Source organism: Balaenoptera physalus (assembly GCF_965194825.1).
Source record: "Balaenoptera physalus genome assembly, chromosome: 7".
Taxonomy (NCBI): domain Eukaryota; kingdom Metazoa; phylum Chordata; class Mammalia; order Artiodactyla; family Balaenopteridae; genus Balaenoptera; species Balaenoptera physalus.
The window spans coordinates 12861889-12882743 of record NC_138886.1 but is presented as its reverse complement, the minus strand read 5'-3'; the positions used below and the strand labels follow the sequence as shown (position 1 = coordinate 12882743).

The 20855-nt window shown below is 41.4% G+C and overlaps 1 protein-coding gene across 4 annotated transcripts in view; it reads right to left on the bottom strand.

The window, feature by feature from the left end:
• Positions 1–20855, bottom strand: part of TTLL11 (tubulin tyrosine ligase like 11) — a 255910-nt gene that overhangs the window by 163285 nt on the left and 71770 nt on the right. The window contains exon 1 of one of the 4 annotated variants that reach the window (XM_082467864.1): positions 10171–15939. The exons of the other annotated variants lie outside the window; for them this stretch is intronic. The gene's annotated coding sequence lies outside the window, so the exon portion shown is untranslated. Of the gene's footprint in view, positions 1–10170; positions 15940–20855 lie in introns of those variants that run through there. 4 annotated transcript variants of the gene reach the window in all.

The following is a 20855-nucleotide window of genomic DNA, read 5'->3' as shown; positions in this document are numbered from 1 at the left end:
GTGAGAACGAGATCTCCCGCAAGCCCCAGGATTTCAACCGCTGGTTTAAATTTCAAGGAGAAGCACGAAGGTGTTGACATGTAAGGAATTACTTTTACACGGCTTTGATCACCATGCAGCTCTGTGGCATTCTAAGTGAGCCTGATGGTTGGAAGGCGAGCTGGGCTGAGTTTCACAAAGGAACTCCCACTGTGCCCTAAAGGCCAGCTCTGTAAGCCACTTTTCCTTAAATAAACAGTCTGTTTCCCTCCCAGCTTTATTTCAATGGTAGCAGGTGGCCACTGGACAACAGGACTTTTGGCTAAGCTCTTGGATGGCTCACAGGCAATGTTGGCCCAGTGTCCCCTTCCTGACCTCGGTGGTCACCTGTAAGGAAACATCCCTGCTTCCTTAATAAACCAGAGAGGGGCGGTGGAGGCCGTCTCTCTGTGTGCGAACAGGCTGCCCGACTGTTCCCCCCAAATCCACCTTCCCTTTGGGGTTATCTCACGAGGCACTGTCCCCACCACAATGGACTTAGGACAGGAGGGGAGTCTGATTGCCTTTAATGCTCTGAACCAAGCATGGGCTCCAACTCTACTCAGTTCCCTGAAGCCCAGATGCGCCCAGGCTCTAAAGACTTTATTAATGACTCAGAGGGGGCAGAAGGGAAATAAACACAGAGGTGAGCTACTAGCTCATTCTGTTTACAGACACTCTCATTCCAGCATGACAGGGCTCTTCCACGTGCCCTCAGATGGCAGAAGGCAGTGTTTTCCCATGACCTAGGAGCACAGCCAGATTCCCCAGAGGCTTGGCCAACAGATCCCCTGATGTTGATATTGGAAAGACCAACCTCTCTAGGGGATGCCTCACCTATGACCCATAAAGTCAGGATAGCTATGCTACAACCTCAACAGAACAGCATTTCAGGATCTCAGGATACAATCCCACCAACTAAACAGCCCATAGGGATATGTCTAAGAAATAGTAGGGTTTGTAACACTACAGCATAAATATCTTCATCCATCAAATGAAGATCAGAATAAACCTCTCTAGTCCAGCATTTCCCAGATGTGCATGACCAGGGAACACTTTAAAAATTATAATGCACTTGGAGAACGCTGAAGCAGCTCACATATGTTCAGATTAATAATGTGGACTGACTGTAATTTCAATGTATAAGATATGGTGATATGGTGACATTAGTCAACAGTGATATGAGTCAATATATATACTATAACATTAAACATACAACAGTTAATCCGAGACCATTTACTTTTTTGCCTTCAACTTGAATCCAAATAGGCATGATCTCTTTGTTAGTGTTTTGCCAGTATCATTTTGAATGCATCCCATGGTTATCTAACAAAGGTCAAGAGCAGCAGAGATAAGTCTGAGCGTCTTTACTCTGATAAATTATTTTATTCCGAGCTTTAAGCCCTGTCTAAATATCTAGAAGCTGCTTCAAACATGTCACACAGTGGGAAGGAAAAGAACAAGAGAAAGAAATGATCATTTCTTGAGCATCCGGTGCCAGGTGCTGTGCAGCGTTATTTAATCCTCTATCTTGTGTTCATCAGCCAACAGCCCTATGGGGCAATCATTGTCTGAATTTTATAGAGGCTGTAGAAATAATTCAAGGCCACAGGTGTAGCTATGGATGGTATCACTGCAAGTGTGGCCAGCTTCAGAACCCAAGCTTTTCCACTAGATCACTTTGGAAAAAGAAACGGGAGTATTTAGCCTCACACTGTGTGTCACTACTTGTTTAGTATTTGCCTTCCTACTACACTAAAAGCTATGCAAGTACAAGAACTATGTCAGGTGTGTTCATCACAATAATCTCAGTGCCAAGTTCAATGCCACAGACTGAGAGCTCAGGAGACATGGATACAATTTTGAAATTTTGGAAAGGCTGTCCTAGGGTCTACAGGGAACATACATGTTCCACGGGACCAAGAGAGGCAAACTGCATCCAGCTGGGGCAGGGAAGGAAGGATGAGATACACGTAGAAAGGTCTCCACTCAGGAATATTTTAAAATTTAGAGCAGTCTCAAGGTAGAATGAACCGCCTAGAAAAATATTAAATTGCCCACTTCTGAAGATGATCACGTGTCCAGGTGCGGAGGGGATTCATCCAGAGGGGTGTGGGCTGGATGCCCTCTCAGGTCCTTTCCAATCCCTATGGTTCTTCGGTACCAACTTCTTCAACTCTAGGCCTAATCAGTGTCTCTCACTCACTCTGTGACTTGGCCGAGTCTCTTTCCCTCTCTGGGCCTCAGTTTCCTCATCTGTACAATGGAGGTGTCTGTCTGCTTAGGGCTACCAGCATTCTTTCTACACACTCTCTGATGAACAAGGGTTACGACGAGACTGGCAGAAGGACGGGGCTGTGCTCTCAGAGGGCACAGACCTTCCTCCCTCCTGCCGACACCCTCCCTTCGTGCTTGCTCTGACGGCCCAAGGCGGTGACTGAGGTTGCTTCCCCACCCAGGCAGGGAAACAGATGAGGGCCATCCTCATTCTGAAAGTAAGGTGGGAATCAGGGAAACTGTCATGTTAGATGTAATTCTGGAAAGTGTTAACTATTAAACACCTTCAAGCAATATAACAGGATTTGTGTTTGTTAAGCAAGAGAGATGAAGATAGGTCTGTTCCACATAGATGCATCCATGGTTCTCAGTGAGGCTGGTAGTGCCATCTAGGGAGGGTTTGGGGAATTTCTGGGAGAGTGTTTGCTTATCACAGTGAATGGAGAGTATTGCTGGCATTCGGTGGGCAGGGGCAGCCCAACTGTAGTGCACTGGGCAGTCGTGAAGTGAAAGACCTATTTATAGAGAACATGAAGATAGCCCAGAACCCAACTCTATGTCACATGCAAACAAAAAGAATTTTCCACATGATTTAAATGGAACATCAGAATTTTCCAGGGATGCAACAATCATGTAAACGGAGGGAAATTTATACTTTGCCCTTTTTTTCCTGGAATTTTGTCAAGAGTTGTTCAATATTTCAGAAGTGTCATATGACTGATGACATGGTGGTTTATAGTACCTGAGTCACTCATACAACATGCAGTGATTGCATATGAAAAATAGCTTGAAATGTCAAAAATAAAGAAATATCATATATATGTATATATACACATTTATATATATATGTATATATATATGTATATATATATATATATATAGAGAGAGAGAGAGAGAGAGAGAGACCCCATAATGTTTAATCAAATCGTCTTACTTTTCTTATATCCAAATTTCTTCATTACAGGTAGGCGCAAGCATTCAACCACTGCATTATGCCTTTTAGTGTAACAGTGCCAAAGTATTTACTTATTGAAACATATAACATACAGAACTTTTCCTTATTTTCTCCTTCAGAGAATTATTTAGGGTGGATTTGTTTGTTTGTATGTTTGTTTGCTATGTGTGTAGGTTGATTGTATTTCATTTCAGGATAGTAAAGATAATGTCACAAAATATTTTTTATAAAAGGAGAAGGACATCGAAATGACAACCCTGTAGCAATGAGCACACCTAGCGCCCACCAGAAGAAACTAGGGCTTCTTGGAGAGTTGGAGGATTCCAAGGCTGCGGCAGGGAGAATTCAAGAAAAGCCTGGAACGTCTTGCTGGGGCAGAAGTAAGAGAGTGCTCAAAAGACTCACAGGGACTGCTGACAGGACACGGGCTTCCACTGGCCACATCTTGGGTACTTTGAACATTGAAATAAATAATGATAGTAAAGGATTATAATCCATCGAATCAAATAAGAATCCAGCAGTCTACACTAACAGGCATGCATACACAGATAAATAAATGAGAAGGCAAAGTTCTTCCTTGCAGGAGAAACTCAACTAACAAGTGTAGAAGGAACGATGGAGTTAGATAATCACCATTTGGCAACCATCACAATAACTGATGCAAGCAAGAATCATTAACAGAGGTTCAAACTAGAGGGTGAAAGTTTGAGGAGTAACGGCATAGAAGGTAGTCTTCAAGCATCTTCCCACAAGATACTTATATTAATTAGAAAGGGGAAAATAGTAATTCTTCAGTGGAAATCTGGCAGACACCGCCTTAACCGAACAATTAAAGTTAACATCACCAGTAATAACACACACTGACATCATGTGCCCCCAGAGATGATATCCCTGTGAAAAACAAAGCACTGCTTCTGCACTATTCCTGCCAAACGTGCATATCCCGAATCTAATCATGACGAAGACCCAGAGAAACCCAAATTGAGGGGCAGTCTACTCAGTAACTAGCCTGTACCCGTCAAAAATGCCAATGTCATGAAACACACACAGAGACAAAGAAGCTTTTCCAGCTTCCAGGGGACTAAACAGGCATGACAATTAGATGGAGAGTGTGATGGGGGACTTTCTGGTGCTATACGTTAGTGGGACGATGGTCCAAATCTGCATAAATTCTGGACGCGACTAGACTAGATGATAGTGTCGGATTAATGTTAATTTCACAATGTTGATAATTACGCTGTGGTTATGAAAGAAAATGCTCTTTTATTTAGGAAAGGTACGCAGAAGCGTTTAGGGATAAAGGGGTATCATATATGCAACTTACTCTCAAAAAGGAGAGGGAGAGAGAGAGAGGGAAAGTAAAGGCGGAAAAATGTTGAGATTTGGGGTTGAGTGAAGGATGTATAGAAATTCTTTGTATTGTTCTTATAATTTTTCAGTAAGTCTGAAATTTTATCAAAATAAAACGTTAAAAGAAAACAGAAGGGGAACACTAGGTCCAAGAGGATGGAGAAATACTGCTGTTAGATCCACCCCAGCCAAAGAAATCCTTGTATCTTGTTCTTCTAATGTTCCTAGAAAACATACGGGGTTAATTTCAGAAGGAGGGGAGAAGCAGGGCTGTATGTTTGGGTGACAGGAAAGGACAAGAGAATGATTTCGTTAACAAGGCCGGAGAATTCAATTACGACCCCTTTCTAAATCCGAATCTCTACTTTGCTTCTCCTTTCATTAGGTCTCCTCCAAGAAGCAATTATACAGAAAGGAAGTTGAGCAAAAGAATAGGAGCGATTTTTTTCATTTCTTTGGAGATGAGGAAAGAAGGTACAGACAGGCAAGAGCAATTTTCATAATTTCTCTTTGAAAAAGGCACTGAAGTCAAAATTGGCTCCACCATTTTCCTGTAGAAAATTAGACATCTCAACTCAAGTGACTAAGGCGACATCACCAAGAACTTTTGCAGAAGGAAATGAAAGGACGGAAATTGAAGGGTGAAAGATGACCTTTTACTCGCTTTGGGAAGCAGGGTTTTCTTGACCTTTAAAATAGCCTCCCAGAAAAATGTTTACCTCTTTCACTTTTTTTTTTTCTATAAAGCGTGCCATTAGAGGGAAAAAAGCACATTAAAGCAATGGTCCTCTAATGATCATATTCATCTCAAAATTCCACATAATAGTAAATCAGTACTGCAAAGTAGCAAGATTAAAATAGCTGTGATTCAAACCACTAAATGTATTTGGGGCCCAACTGAAGTTTAGAAAATTAAACAATAGAGCTTCTACTCTTAAAAAGTATTAATGAATAGGGCTGTCTTGGGAGCGGGGAGGGGTGGTGGGGAATCTAAGGGGAAAAAAAGGTTAAGCCAAGCTGAAATGCCATTCAGTCAAAGAGAAGTCTTAGCTTTTTTCCTCTCCTAAATGATCTATCATCAAATAACGAGACAATTAGTCTCAAGACTAGATTTCTATTAAAAATTAAAATAAGTCCATTTCCACATTTCCCATAAGCCAGAAACACCCAGAATGCTCTGTCTAAGCATTCTTAGCTCCAGCTTAAATCTCCATCTTAAGACCGCCAAACCTTTTTCATTGTTCATTCATATCAGACAAATGCCTGCAGGTCCTCTTTGGGCTGCACATCGGGCAGATGGAGATGCATGTGACCAGGTTCCAGCTTCCCGGGGCCCCCAGTCTAAGAGGGACAGCAGATAAGTTAAGGTCCATTCACCGAGGGGTACAGTGTTCTTCTCATAGCATCCCTATGGTGTTACCGATGAGGAAACCGAGGCTCAGAGTGATTGACTTGCCCAAGGTACATATTGAGAGAGTGATGGAGGAAGGGTTTTAACCTAGTTCTATACTGGCCCCAAACCTTTGCCTCACTCTCTCTCAGCCAGGAACACTGAAAGAAAATGCTGTGTTTGGGGGTTCTATAATTGAGAGAGAGTATAGAATTGGGGTCCCTGGGTCAGGGCAGCAGGAGAGCGGGACAGGGAGGGGGAGAGGAGTTGTCAGAAAAGGTCTTCATATATTTGTTGACATCAGCTCTAACACAGGGAAACTCAGTAAGAGTTTGTCAAGTGGACAAACTTAGGGAGGGAATCCTCGGCAAAAGAAAGTCAAGAGGTGCGAGAGCCTGGGCAAACGTGAATCTTTCTGAATGTGCTTTGGAGGGAACCAACAGGAAGGATGTCTTGGCTTAGCCAACATTTGCCCACAACACAGGACGACTCAGGAAGGAAGGTGCAGACACAGCTTCAGTCAGCCTCCTGGGACAGGGTGAGTGCAGGTGAGGAGACTCTCACTGCCCTGGGTGCCGGGCCTCGGCCAGCCTTGAAGGGCAGGTCCAGATGCAGCTGTAGGGCAGCCTTCATTACCAGCACTTCCCCACGCCCCAGGCTACGCTGACCTGGCAGTAGCAAGATGACTGATTACAAAAGGCCCTTTGTGCTCCACCTGAAACCTTGGCAGCAAAAATTTGTGCAGAATGTTAACTCCCACGGGGAGTTTATGGAAGTCCAGGAAAGCCAACTCACAGAATCACAAAAGATTAGAACTGGAAGGGACCTGGTGATGCTCTACAATCTTTTCCTCTTGCAGAGGAAGCACTGAAGCCGCGGGGCGAAGGGACAGATGACTTGGCCAGGTTCCCAGAGCCAGAGGCGGTACCAGGACATACCACCAAAAGCACAAGTAACAAAAGCAAAAATCAGCAAGTGGAAATATATCAAACTAAAAAGCTTCTGCACAGCAAAAGAAATAATAAAATGAAGAGGCAGCCTATGAAATGGGAGAAAACATTTGCAAACCATATATCCGATAAGGGGTGAATATCTAAATTACATAAGGAACTCATAGAACTCAATAGCAAAAAAAAAAAAAAAATCCGATTTTAAAATGGGCAGAGGACTTGAAAAGACATTTTTCCGAACAAAGGACATACGAATGGCCAACAGGGATGTGAGAAGAGGCTCAATATCACTAATCATCAAGGAAATGCAAATCGAAACCACAATGAGATACCACCTCACACCTGTTAGCGAGAATGTAAATTGATACAGTCACTATGGAAAATAGTATGGAGGTTCCTCAAAAAATTAAGAATAGAACTACCATATGGTCCAGCTATTCCACTCCTGGGTATATATCTGAATAAATTAAAATCAGTATCTTGAAGGGTTATCTGCATCCCCATGTTCACTGCAGCATTATTCGCAATAACCAACAGGTGGAAACAACCTTAGTGTCCACCAATGGATGAATGGATGAAGAAAATGTGACATATATATATCCAAGTTAGAGTTTTCTACACACACACACACAAACACACACACACAGAGGAATATTATTCAGACACAGGAAAGAAGGAAATCCTGCCATTTGCAACAACATGGATTGACCTCGAGGGCATTATGCTAAGTGAAATAAAACAAATACTGTATTCTCTCACTTGATAGTGAGAAAGACAAATACTGGATGATGTCGTTTGTATGTGGAATCTAAAAAAAAGTCAAACTTATAGAAACAGAGGGTAGAATGATGGTTGCCAGGGGCTGGGGGATGGGGGAAATGGGCAGATATTGGTCAAAAGGTACAAACTTCTAGTTATAAGACGAGTAAGTTCTGGGGAGCTAATGTACAGAGTGGTGACTGTAGTTGATAATACTGTATTATATACCTGAAAATTGCTAAGAGATTAGATGTTAAATGTTCTCACTACAAAAAAAAATTGTAACTATGTGAGGTGATGGATGTAATACCTAACCTGATTGTGGCCATCATTTCATAATACATACGTGGATCAAATCATCGTGTTGTATACCTTAAACTGACCCAATGTTATATGTCAATTACATCTCAATAAAGCTGGAGGGGGGGAGAAAAATAAACAGGGGGAGCCAGGACTTGAACCCAGGTGTCCTGACTCTGGCCCAGTGTTTCATTCCACATTAATTGATTGCATAGGAGCTTTTTCTGATGTTTTCCATCACCCATCTTCCCCATCGCGTATTACTCCGATTCCCATAGCACTTGTGCTTAATTCCATCACAGCCTGTATCAGCTTATACCATCTATCTCCTTTGCTAAGCAGGGCCCTCCCTTTTAAGCAGAGACCCCATCTTTCGTCTTTGACTCTCCAGTCCACCAGTGCTGGACACATAAAAGAGACTCAGTAAATGTTTGTTGTCATTAAAGGAAATTACGGCAGAGTCAGAAGACATGGGTCTTAGTCTTGGCTACAGGTGCCTATAAGCCATGTGACGCTGGGCAAGTTACTTAACCCCCTGAATCTCAGCTCTCTCATCTGTAAGGTGATGAACAAGAACATGATGCAGTGGGAAGAAAATGGGATCCTGACCCAATAAATGTCTGAATGAATGAATGAATCAGTGCGTGATCACCCTTCTATACCGGAAACTCCATGAGGCAAGGACACATCTAACTTGTTTTGTATCCCAGCACGCTTAGCAGGTCTCAGAAAATGTCTGAACGACACCAAGTCAGAGATCTAAGTGTGCTAGCAGTTGTAGAGTCATGTTATAACCACGGGCAAGTACCTTCAATTCGGAATCTCTATTATTTCATCTGTAAATTGGAGGTAATGATACCTCCCCAAATTGAGTGAGAAGCAAAAAAGGTCATGTCTATCAGAAGCGCTTGGTAAACTGCAAAGCACTGCACAGACGCCAGTTGTCCCCTGGGCTCTTTAAAAGGACTTCCTGATGAACAGGACCTAAGGATGCTTGTCCAGAGAGGAGCAGCATCTCGAGTTTCAGATGATGTCAGTTTTCCAATAAACAAACCGAGCTGTTAAGCGAGGGGCACGAGAACAGCATGACATATCTAGGCAGGAGGTGAAGTTCTATTTTGGGCAACAAAGGAAAGAAAACTTGAAGCAGATGGGGAGGTGAAGCCATGGCTCCTACAGAGTCTTCGCCAGCGGCCCTGAATCACCGGCCTGGAGTCCCCTCGTCTCCGTCTTTTACTAGTTATTCGCAACCCTGGGCCACTGCTTCAGCCTCTCGGGATGCCGTGCCACACCAGCAGGAGGTGTTCTGGCTTCTGCACGGGCTCCGGAGCTTGCTGAGGAAGCCTGAGAGCTCTGGGTGGGGGTGGGGTTGGGGGCATCACAGGGAAAGGCTGGCGGCCGACCACCCGGAGCTGTCCCTGGCTGGCATCGCTTCGGTGAGCTCCTCATGGCTCAACTCTGGCCCGCACTCCTGTAAAGTGACAGGCTGGGTCCTGCTGATACCCTTGGCCGCAGAGAAGCTGACTTTTGATGACTAAACTCACAAGGGACGAAATTTTTAAACCATAGCATCTGCGTACTAATCTGCGATTCAATCTAGCAAATATACTTGAGTTCCAACTATGCACAGGCCCTGTGATAGGCACCGGCGATACAAAGGTAAATAAGATGAACCCAGTCACTCGCTGCCCTTGTGGTACTTAGAGCAGGAAAGGAAGATAATTAGACGTGTAGTCACTAAGCAGTGTGATAGGCATAAGTACCCTAAAGAGAGGAAAACAAGGTACCCCCTCAGGCATGGGGGGCAGAGGAGGCTTTACAGAGAAAGTAAAAGATAAGCAGTGTTCTGAAGAATTGGCAAAATAGGTCAGGTGAAAGAAGGCAGCCTTGGAAGTGGGAGCAAGTGCCCCAGGCAAAGGGAGAGGCGTGTACAAAATGCAGAGGTGGCAGAGGCTGGGGTGCCGCTGAGTGCCTACAAAGTTGACTATGGAAGGAGACCAGAGGAAGAGGTCGGAAATGGTGCGAGATGAGGCCGCAGAGGTCGGAGGGGCTCTACAAGGCGCGTGCAGAGGTCCAAACCTCACACTCTGGATAAACCATCAGGTGGTCCGAAGTCAGCCATATCAGCATCTTGTATATATGAAGGAAAGTGATTCAAATAATCTACTCACCAGAAGGTTCTTTGGCAAGCGTGGAATCAGGACAAGGAATATAAGCTCCAGGTTGCAGGTTTTCTTTCTGCTTGACTCTGACCCACTTAGAACTGCACATTTTCCCAGTTCCTAAATCCAGTGGAGAACATTGTTCTCTGGGGTTTTTTGCAAATAATGCGTTTCATTCAGCCTTGAGGAGCTGAATCAATAAAAGCTAACTGAGGATGAAGCTGGAGAGGAAAACGGAAGGACCCCATGCTTTCCGGTTCCCCCCAAGAAACTGCAAACCATTATTGACCAAGTTTTGGGCTTGATTTGCTGAAAAATTCTTCTGCTACGAAATGCAAACTCCTTCACCATAATAAATACTGTTGTGATAACAAAACTGTACTTTTCTCAAATACCCAGATGGAAGACCATATGCAAAATAAACTCTAAGGAATTTTTTTTATTGGCCATCTGCGAAAATTGGAAAGAAAGCCAACATCCTCCTCTAGACTTCACAAAAATTTCCACTGAGAATCCGGCTTGCTTCTGCCTAGTGCCACCTGCTGATTGTATCTGGGTACCAGTTTTGCAAATGGATGGGGGGGTAGGGATGCGGATCTCCCCCTTTCTTGAACAAAGTAAATTTAATCCTAATTGACGGAAGAAATAAAATACCCACATATTGTCAGGTTTTAGAATGTTTTACAGCTACTCACACCTCTTCCTGTTGTTGGCAGGAATCCCAGAGCACCACCCCCCAAAACACACACCTCTGAGCGCTCACTTCCAAGGCACTGGGAAGACATTGTTTAACCTCACAATTAAGTGTGCTGTTATTGAAGCCTCGTGCCTGGCTTTACATGTCACAAATGTAAATGCACATATCCTTTAATACAGCAATTCTATTTTGAGATTTCTATCTGAAGGAAATGCTGGCACAGGTGTATAAAGATACCTGTACGAGGGTGTTCCCTACAGCATTATTTGTTGAACCAAAAAAATATGAGAATTACCTGAATGTTCATCAATAGGGGAATGCTTTTAAAAGTTATGGTGCATTCATACAATGGAATACTATGCAGCAGTGATATAAGTGAGGAATAAGTGACAGGGCCGGGGGTTTCCAGCAAACAGCTAAGGTGGGGTCTCATAGTCTTATTCCGCCTAGGCCAGACCCTGAATCAGCAGATTCCAAATTAGTGCTCTTTTAGAAACAAAGAAATCCTCCTTTATATTAGAGAACTCTCCAGTTCTAAGAACCTTCAGCTTCTCCCAAGCGAAACAACCAAAAAATGGACAAAATACAGTAAGTCCCCTACATACAAACCTTCAAGCTGAGAACTTTCAAAGATGTGAACATGCATTCACATGTCCAGTCACGTAAGTTAGTTCACGTGTCTGGCGTACATTGTCACGTGCGTGCATCCTCTACAAGTGGTTGTGCTTTTGTGTACTTCACTGTACAGTACGGTATAGAGTACAGTAGTACAGTGTCTTTATTTCAAGCCCAGGATGTCCGAAAGCAAGTGTAAAAGCAGCGGTGATGTAGCTGGTACTGCTAAGAAGCGCCAAGCGATAACGTTGGAAACAAAAGTGAAAATAATTGAGAGGGTGGAGCAAGGCAAAAAGATGGTAGATGTCGCTTGTTCTTACAACATGAATTGTTCAACCATCAGCATGAATCTAAAGAACAAGGACAAGATCATGGAACATGTGAAGTCTGCTGTGCTGATGATGTCGACAATAATATCAAAGAAGCATGGAAAACTGACGGAGGAGACGGAGAAACTTCTCAGTGTGTGCATGCAGGATCAGCATCAGCATTGAGTCCCCCCAGCTTAATGCTGATTCAAGAGAAAGCTAAAAGCCTTTATGAAGACCTGAAGAAGAAACATGGCAAAGAATCAGAGGGCGCATCTTTTAATGCCTTCCATGGCTGGTTTCATCGGTTCAAGGCTAGAGCCAACCTTCACAACGTAAAAGTAAGTGGAGAGGCAGCGAGTGCAGATATGGTAGCTGCCCAGGATGAGGAGTCCAAAGAGATTTTTAGCAACTTGGTGACCCTCAGCAAGAAGCTGGAGCTAGATCTGCAAGAGGACGACTTCACTGAACTCCTTGCTGTGCAACACAAGGAGCTTACTAATGAAGACCTGATGGAATTGGAGGCCCAGAGAAAGGACGAAGAGAGGCAAGAGGAAGAAGAAGTAACTGAAGAACTGAAGAGATTCACGACACAGGAAATGGCAAGGGGGTTTTCTTTATGTGAGGAGGCACTGTTAGTTTTTGAGGTACAGGACCCGAACGTAGAACAGTACACAAAGGTTGCAGCAGCTGTTCAGAATGCAATCCAGTGACACAGTGGTGTCATCTATGACGAGAAAAAAAGAGCTACTATCCAGACATCACTGGATCGTTTTTTCAAGAGGGTAGATAGACTTGAATCCAGCAAGGAACTAGAACCTGTGTCATCAACATCAGGCATGAATGAAATTGCAGCTTGCCCTCCATCTCCTATTGCTGACGATCCTTCAGGTCTACCATTTCCCACCTCTTCTCCCTCCTCCAGTCAGTAACTCTTCTTGCCTGTTCACTCAGTGCCAGCCCCTGTATGCCAGCTGTTGTACTGTACTACTTTACTTTTCAAGATACTGTACTGTAAGATTAAAAATGATTTTTGTGTGTTTTTTATGTATTATTTGTGTGAAAAGTATTATAAACCTATTACAGTACAGTACTATATAGCCTATTGTGTTAGTTGGGTACCTATGCTAACTTTGTTGGACTTAACGAACAAATTGGACTTACAAATGTGCTCTTGGAATGGAATTTGTTTGTATGTAGGGGACTTACTGTATATTAAACAATGGTTTTCAAGGCACTGGACATCGAGCAACAAAGAACAGTGATTCCTGAGAGATGGGAATCAAATGATGTGAGCTCTGTGATTGTCTCAGCTTACTGTCTTGTGGGAGAGTCCAGGCTGTAGCACAGAGATACAGAACTCTGGTGGAGCCCAGTGGACAATCTGAGTTGAGGAAATGAAACTATGAGTCAAGGGAGACTAAGATAGCCAGAGTTCTCAGGGAAGAGTCCTAGAGAGACTTTTGCACAAAGAGAGAACTCTGGAGATCCACAGAGAGTCTCCCTTGCATATTTAGCTGAGTACAGATCAGTGCATGCTTGTGAGGAAACCACCTGATTCCGAGGAAAGAGCCACCTGGAAGTACTGGAGGTAACAATGCCTGGAGCCACACAGAACCTGGAATAGTGTCTGTTCTCACCAACCAGACTGGTAAACACCATTATGCACAGAGCATTAGGAAGAGTACATATACAATCCTTGCCCCAGTAGTGATGAATAACTAGCCTTAGATGGAGCACTACTCCAGTCCTGCCTAGCAAACTTTGAAAACAAGACCCCAAACCTATTTCCATGTAACTTAACTGGATCCCACAACAAAGTTCAAGAACATATATAGGAATGCAAAAATACCCAACATCCAAATAAAGTAAGATTCACCAAGTCTGGCATCCAGCTAAAAATGACCAGGCATGAAAAGAGGCAAGGAAATATGAGCCATAATGAAGAGAAAAACCAATCAATCAAAACCAACCCAGAATGGACACAAAATTAGAATTAGCAGACAATGACGTTAAAACAGTTGTTATAATGCATTTCATACGTTAAAAAAGCTAAGTAAAACTATGGAAGATATTTTAAAAGACCCAAATCTAGCTTCTAGAAATAAAAACTACAATGTGTGAGATGAAAAGTAGACCAAATAGGATTAACAGCAGATTAGACATTAAAGAAGAAAAAAGTAGTGAACATGAAGACAAAAACAATAGAAATTTAAAGTGAAACAAAATTTTTAAAAAATAAACAGAGCATCAGTGAACTGTGAACTGTGGGACACTTCAAATGACCTAATATATGTGTCATTGGTGTCCCCCAAATGAGAGGAGGTGGGATGGACAGAAAAATACCTGAAGAAATAATGGACAAATATTTTTCAAATTTTATGAAAATTATAAACCCACAAATCTAAAAGCTCAATGACCCCCAAACATGAAAAACATAGACAAAGTTACGCCAAAACACATCACAATCAAATTATTCAAGAACAGTACTAAAGAGAAAATATTAAAAGCAGCCAGAGAGAAAGGACATGTTATATACAGAAGATCAAAGATAAGGGTTAAAACAGATTTGTTGTCAGAAACAATACAAGCAAGAAGACAGAGGAGTAACATGCTAAAAGATTTGAAAGAAAAAAAAATATATCAACCTAGAATTGTATACCTAGAGAAAATATCTTTCAAAACCAAAGGCAAAATAAACTTTAATAAATATAAACATTGAAAGAATTCATCACCAAAAGACCCTTAACACAAGCTAAAGGAAACTCTTTAGGCTAAAGAAAAATTACACAAAACAGAAATGTGAATCTACACAAAGTAATAAAAACCACTGGAAATGGTAACCACATGAGTACATGTATGATTTTTTCTTCTTGTTATTTAAATCTCTTTAAAATACAATAGAGTGAGGAGATTGGTTTAAGATGGCAGAGTAGAAGGACATGCTCTCATTCCCTCTTGTGAGAACAACAGAATCACAACTAACTGCTGAACAATCATCGACAGGAAGACACTGGAACTCACCAAAAAAGATACCCCACATCCAAAGAAAAAGGAGAAGCCACAATGAGACAGTAGTAGGGGCACAATCACAATAAAATCAAATCCCATAACTGCTGGGTGGGTGACTCACAAACTGGAGAACACTTATACCACAGAAGTCCACCCACTGGAGTGAAGGTTCTGAGCCCCACGTCAGGATTCCCAACCTGGGGGTCCAACAACGGGAGGAGGAATTCCAAGAGAATCAGACTTTGAAGGCTAGCAGGGTTTGACTGCAGGACTTCGACAGGACTGCGGGAAACAGAGACTCCACTCTTGGAGGGCACACACAAATACTGTGTGCATTGGGACCCAGAGGAAGGAGCAGTGACCCCATAGGAGACTGAACCAGATGTACCTGCTAGTATTGGAGGGTCTCCTGCAGAGGTGGGGGGTGGCACTGCCTCACCATGAGGACAAGGACACTGGCAGCAGAAGTTCTGGGAAGTACTCCTTGGCGTGAGCCCTCCCAGAGTCAGCCATTAGTCCCACCAAAGAGCCCAGGTAGGGTCCAGTGTTGGGTCCCCTCAGGCAAACAACCAACAGGGAGGGAACCCAGCCCCACCCATCAGCAGTCAAGTGGATTAAAGTTTTACTGAGCTCTGCCCACCAGAGCAACAGTCACCTCTACCCACCACCAGTCCCTCCCATCAGGAAACTTGCACAAGTTAGCCTCATAGCTAGATAGCCTCATCCACCAGAGGGCAGACAGCAGAAGCAAAAAGAACTACAATCCCGCAGCCTGTGGAACAAAAACCACATTCACAGAAAGATAGACAAGATGAAAAGGCAGAGGGCTATGTACCAGATGAAGGACCAAGATAAAACCCCAGAAAAACAACTAAATGAAGTGGAAATAGGCAACCTTCCAGAAAAAGCATTCAGAATAATGATAGTGAAGATGATCCAGGACCTCGGAAAAAGAACGGAGGCAAACATGGAGAAGATGCAAGAAATGTTTAACAAAGACCTAGAAGAATTAAAGAACAAACAAACAGAGATGAACAATACAATAACTGAAATGAAAACTACACTAGAAGGAATCAATAGCAGAATAACTGAGGCAGAAGAACGGATAAGTGACCTGGAAGACAGAATGGTGGAATTCACTGCTGCAGAACAGAATAGGGAAAAAAGAATGAAAAGAAATGAAGACAACTGTAAGAGACCTCTGGGACAACATTAAACACAACAACATTCGCATTATAGGGGTCCCAGACGGAGAAGAGAGAGAGAGAAAGGACCCGAGAATATATTTGAAGAGATTATAGTTGAAAACTTTCCTAACATGGGAAAGGAAATAGCCACCCAAGTCCAGGAAGCGCAGAGAGTCCCATACAGGATAAACCCAAGGAGAAACACTCTGAGACACATAGTAATCAAATTAGAAAAAATCAAAGACAAAGACAAATTATTGAAAGCAGCAACAGAAAAATGACAAATAACATACAAGGGAACTCCCATAAGGTTAACAGCTGATTTCTCAGCAGAAACTCTACAAGCCAGAAGGGACTGGCATGATATACTTAAAGTGATGAAACGGAAGAACCAACAACCAAGATTATTCTACCCAGCAAGGATCTCATTCAGATTCGATGGAGAAATCAAAAGCTTTAGCAAAAGCTAAAGCAAAAGCTAAGAGAACTCAGCACCACCAAACCAGCTCTACAACAAATGCTAAAGGAACTTCTCTAAGTGGGAAACACAAGACAAGAAAAGGACCTACAAAAACAAACCCAAAACAATTAAGAAAATGTCATAGGAACATACATATCGATAATTACCTTAAACGTGAATGGATTAAATGCTCCAACCAAAAGACACAGGCTTGCTGAATGGATACAAAAACAAGACCCATCTATATGCTGTCTACCAGAGACCCACTTCAGACCTAGGGACACATACAGACTGAAAGTGAGGGGATGGAAAAAGATATTCCATGCAAATGGAAATCAAAAGAAAGCTGGAGTAGCAATACGCATATCAGATAAAATAGACTTTAAAGTAAAGAATGTTACAAGAGACAAGGAAGGACACTACATAATGATCAAGGGATCAATCCAAGAAGAAGATATAACAATTATAAATATATATGCACCCAACACAGGAGCACCTCAATACATAAGGCAACTGCTAACAGCTATAAACGAGGAAATCAACAGTAACACAATAATACTGGGGACTTTAACACCTCACTTACACCAATGGACAGATCACCCAAAATGAAAATAAATAAGGAAACGGAAGCTTTAAATGACACAATAGACCAGATAGACTTAATTGATATTTATAGGACATTCCATCCAAAAACAGCAGATTACACTTTCTTCTCAAGTGCGCACGGAACATTCTCCAGGATAGATCACATCTTGGGTCACAAATCAAGCCTCAGTAAATTTAAGAAAATTGAAATCATATCAAGCATCTTTTCTGACCACAACGCTATAAGATTAGAAATGAATTACAGGGAAAAAAAGTAAAAAACACAAACACATGGAAGCTAAACAATACATTACTAAATAACCAAGAGATCACTGAAGAAATCAAAGAGGAAATCAAAAAATACCTAGAGACAAATGACAATGAAAACACGACGATCCAAAACCTATGGGATGCAGCAAAAGCAGTTCTAAGAGGGAAGTTTACAGCTATACAAGCCTACCTCAAGAAACACGAAAAATCTCAAATAAACAGCTTAACCTTACACCTAAAGGAACTAGAGAAAGAGGAACAAACAAAACCCAAAGTTAGCAGAAGGAAAGAAATCATAAAGATCAGAGCAGAAATAAATGAAATAGAAACAAAGAAAACAATAGCAAAGATCAATAAAACTAAAAGCTGGTTCTTTGAGAAGATTAAATTGATAAACCATTAGCCAGATTCATCAAGAAAAAGAGGGAGAGGACTCAAATCAATAAAATTAGAAATGAAAAAGGAGGAGTTACAACAGACACCGCAGAAATACAAAGCATCCTAAGAGACTACTGCAAGCAACTGTATGCCAATAAAATGGACAACCTGGAAGAAATGGACAAATTCTTAGAAAGGTATAACCTTCCAAGACTGAACCAGGAAGAAATAGAAAATATGAACAGACCAATCACAAGTAATGAAATTGAAACTGTGATTAAAAATCTTCCAACAAACGAAAGTCCAGGACCAGATGGCTTCACAGGTGAATTCTATCAAACATTTAGAGAAGAGCTAACACCCATCCTTCTCAAACCCTTTAAAAAAATTGAGGAGGAAGGAACACTCCCAAACTCACTCTATGAGACCACCATCACCCTGATACCAAAACCAGACAAAGAAACTACAAAAAAAGAAAATTACAGACCAATATCACTGATGAATATAGATGCAAAAATTCTCAACAAAATACTAGCAAACAGAATCCAACAGCACATTAAAAGGATCATACACCATGATCAAGTGGGATTTATCCCAGGGATGCAAGGATTCTTCAATATACGCAAATCAATCAATGTGATACACCATATTAACAAATTGAAGAATAAAACCCATATGATCATCTCAATAGATGCAGAAAAAGCTTTTGACAAAATTCAACACCTGTTTATGATAAAAACTCTCCAGAAAGTGGGCATAGAGGGAACCTACCTAACATAATAAAGGCCATATATGACAAACCCACAGCAAACATCATTCTCAATGGTGAAAAACTGAAAGCATTTCCTCTAAGATCAGGAACAAGGCAAGGATGTCCACTCTCACCACTGTTATTCAACATAGTTTTGGAAGTCCTAGCCACGGCAATCAAAGAAGAAAAAGAAATAAAAGGAATCCAAATTGGAAAAGAAGAAGTAAAACTGTCACTGTTTGCAGATGACATGATACTATACATAGAGAATCCTAAAGATGCTACCAGAAAACTACTAGAGCTAATCAATGAATCTGGTGAAGTTGCAGGATACAAAATTAATGCACAGAAATCTCTTGCATTCCTATACACTAATGATGAAAAATCTGAAAGGGAAATTAAGGAAACTCTCCCATTTACCATTGCAACAAAAAGAATAAAATACCTAGGAATAAACCTACCTAGGGAGACAAAAGACGTGTATGCAGAAAACTATAAGACACTGATGAAAGAAATTAAAGATGATACCAACAGATGGAGAGATATACCATGTTCTTGGATTGGAAGAATCAATATTGTGAAAATTACTATACTACTCAAAGCAATCTACAGATTCAATGCAATCCTTATCAAGTTACCAATGGCATTTTTTACGGAACTAGAACAAAAAATCTTAAAATTTGTATGGAGACACAAAAGACCCCAAATAGCCAAAGCAGTCTTGAGGGAAAAAAAAAATGGAGCTGGAGGAATCAGACTCCCTGACTTCAGACTATACTACAAAGCTACAGTAATCAAGACAATATGGTACTGGCACAAAAACAGAAACATAGATCAATGGAACAAGATAGAAAGCCCAGAGATAAACCCACACACCTGTGGTCAACTAATCTATGATAAAGGAGGCAAGGATATACAATGGAGAAAAGACAGTCTCTTCAATAAGTGGTGCTGGGAAAACTGGACAGCTACATGTAAAAGAATGAAATTAGAACACTCCCTAACACCATACACAAAAATAAACTCAAAATGGATTAGAGACCTAAATGTAAGACCGGACACTATAAAACTCTTAGAGGAAAACATAGTAAAAACACTCTTTGACATAAATCACAGCAAGATCTTTTTAGATCCACCTCCTAGAGTAATGGAAATAACAACAAAAATAAACAAATGGGACCTAATGAAACTTCAAAGCTTTTGCACAGCAAAGGAAACCATAAACAAGACGAAGAGACAACCCTCAGAATGGGAGAAAATATTTGCAAACGAATCAACGGGCAAAGGATTAATCTCCAAAATATATAAACAGCTCATGCTGCTCAATATTTAAAAAACAAACAACCCAATCAAAAAATGGGCAGAAGACCTAAATAGACATTTCTCCAAAGAAGACATACAGATGGCCAAGAAGCACATGAAAAGCTGCTCAAAATCACTAATTATTAGAGAAATGAAAATCAAAACTACAATGAGGTATCACCTCACACCAGTTAGAATGGGCATCATCAGAAAATCTAAAAACAACAAATGCTGGAGAGGGTGTGGAGAAAAGGGAACCCTCTTGCACTGTTGGTGGGAATGTAAATTGATACAGCCACTATGGAGAACAGTATGGACGTTCCTTAGAAAACTAAAAATAGAATTACCATATGATCCAGCAATCCCACTACTGGGCATATACCCAGAGAAAAACCATAATTCAAAAAGACACATGCACCCCAATGTTCATTGCAGCACTATTTACAATAGTCAGGTCATGGAAGCAACCTAAATGCCCATCGACAGACGAATGGATAAAGAAGTTGTGGTACATATATACAATGGAATATTACTCAGCCATAAAAAGGAACGAAATTGTGTCATTTGTGGAGACGTGGATGGATCTGGAGACTGTCACACAGAGTGAAGTAAGTCAGAAAGAGAAAAACAAATATTGTATATTAACACATATATGTGGAACCTAGAAAAATGGTACAGATGAACCGGTTTGCAGGGCAGAAGTTGAGACACAGATGTAGAGAACAAACGTGTGGCCACCAAGGGGGGAAAGCGGCGGGGGGTTGGTGGTGGTGGTGTGATGAATTGGGCGATTGGGATTGACATGTATACACTGATGTGTATAAAATGGATGACTAACAAGAACCTGCTGTATAAAAAAATAAATAAAATAAAATTCAAAAAAAATAAAAATAAATAAATAAAATTCACAAGGCAGATCAAAAGACTCTAATGGCCAAGACAACTTTGAAAAAGGAGAGCAAAGTTGGAGGACTTTCACTACATGATTTCAAGACTCCTTATAAAGCTGTAATAACAAAGACAGTGAAGTATTGGCATAAAGATTGACAAATATACGAATAGAATAGAGTAGAGAATTCAGAAATACACCCAACACATGTTTGAGCAACTGTTTTCAACATAAGTGCAA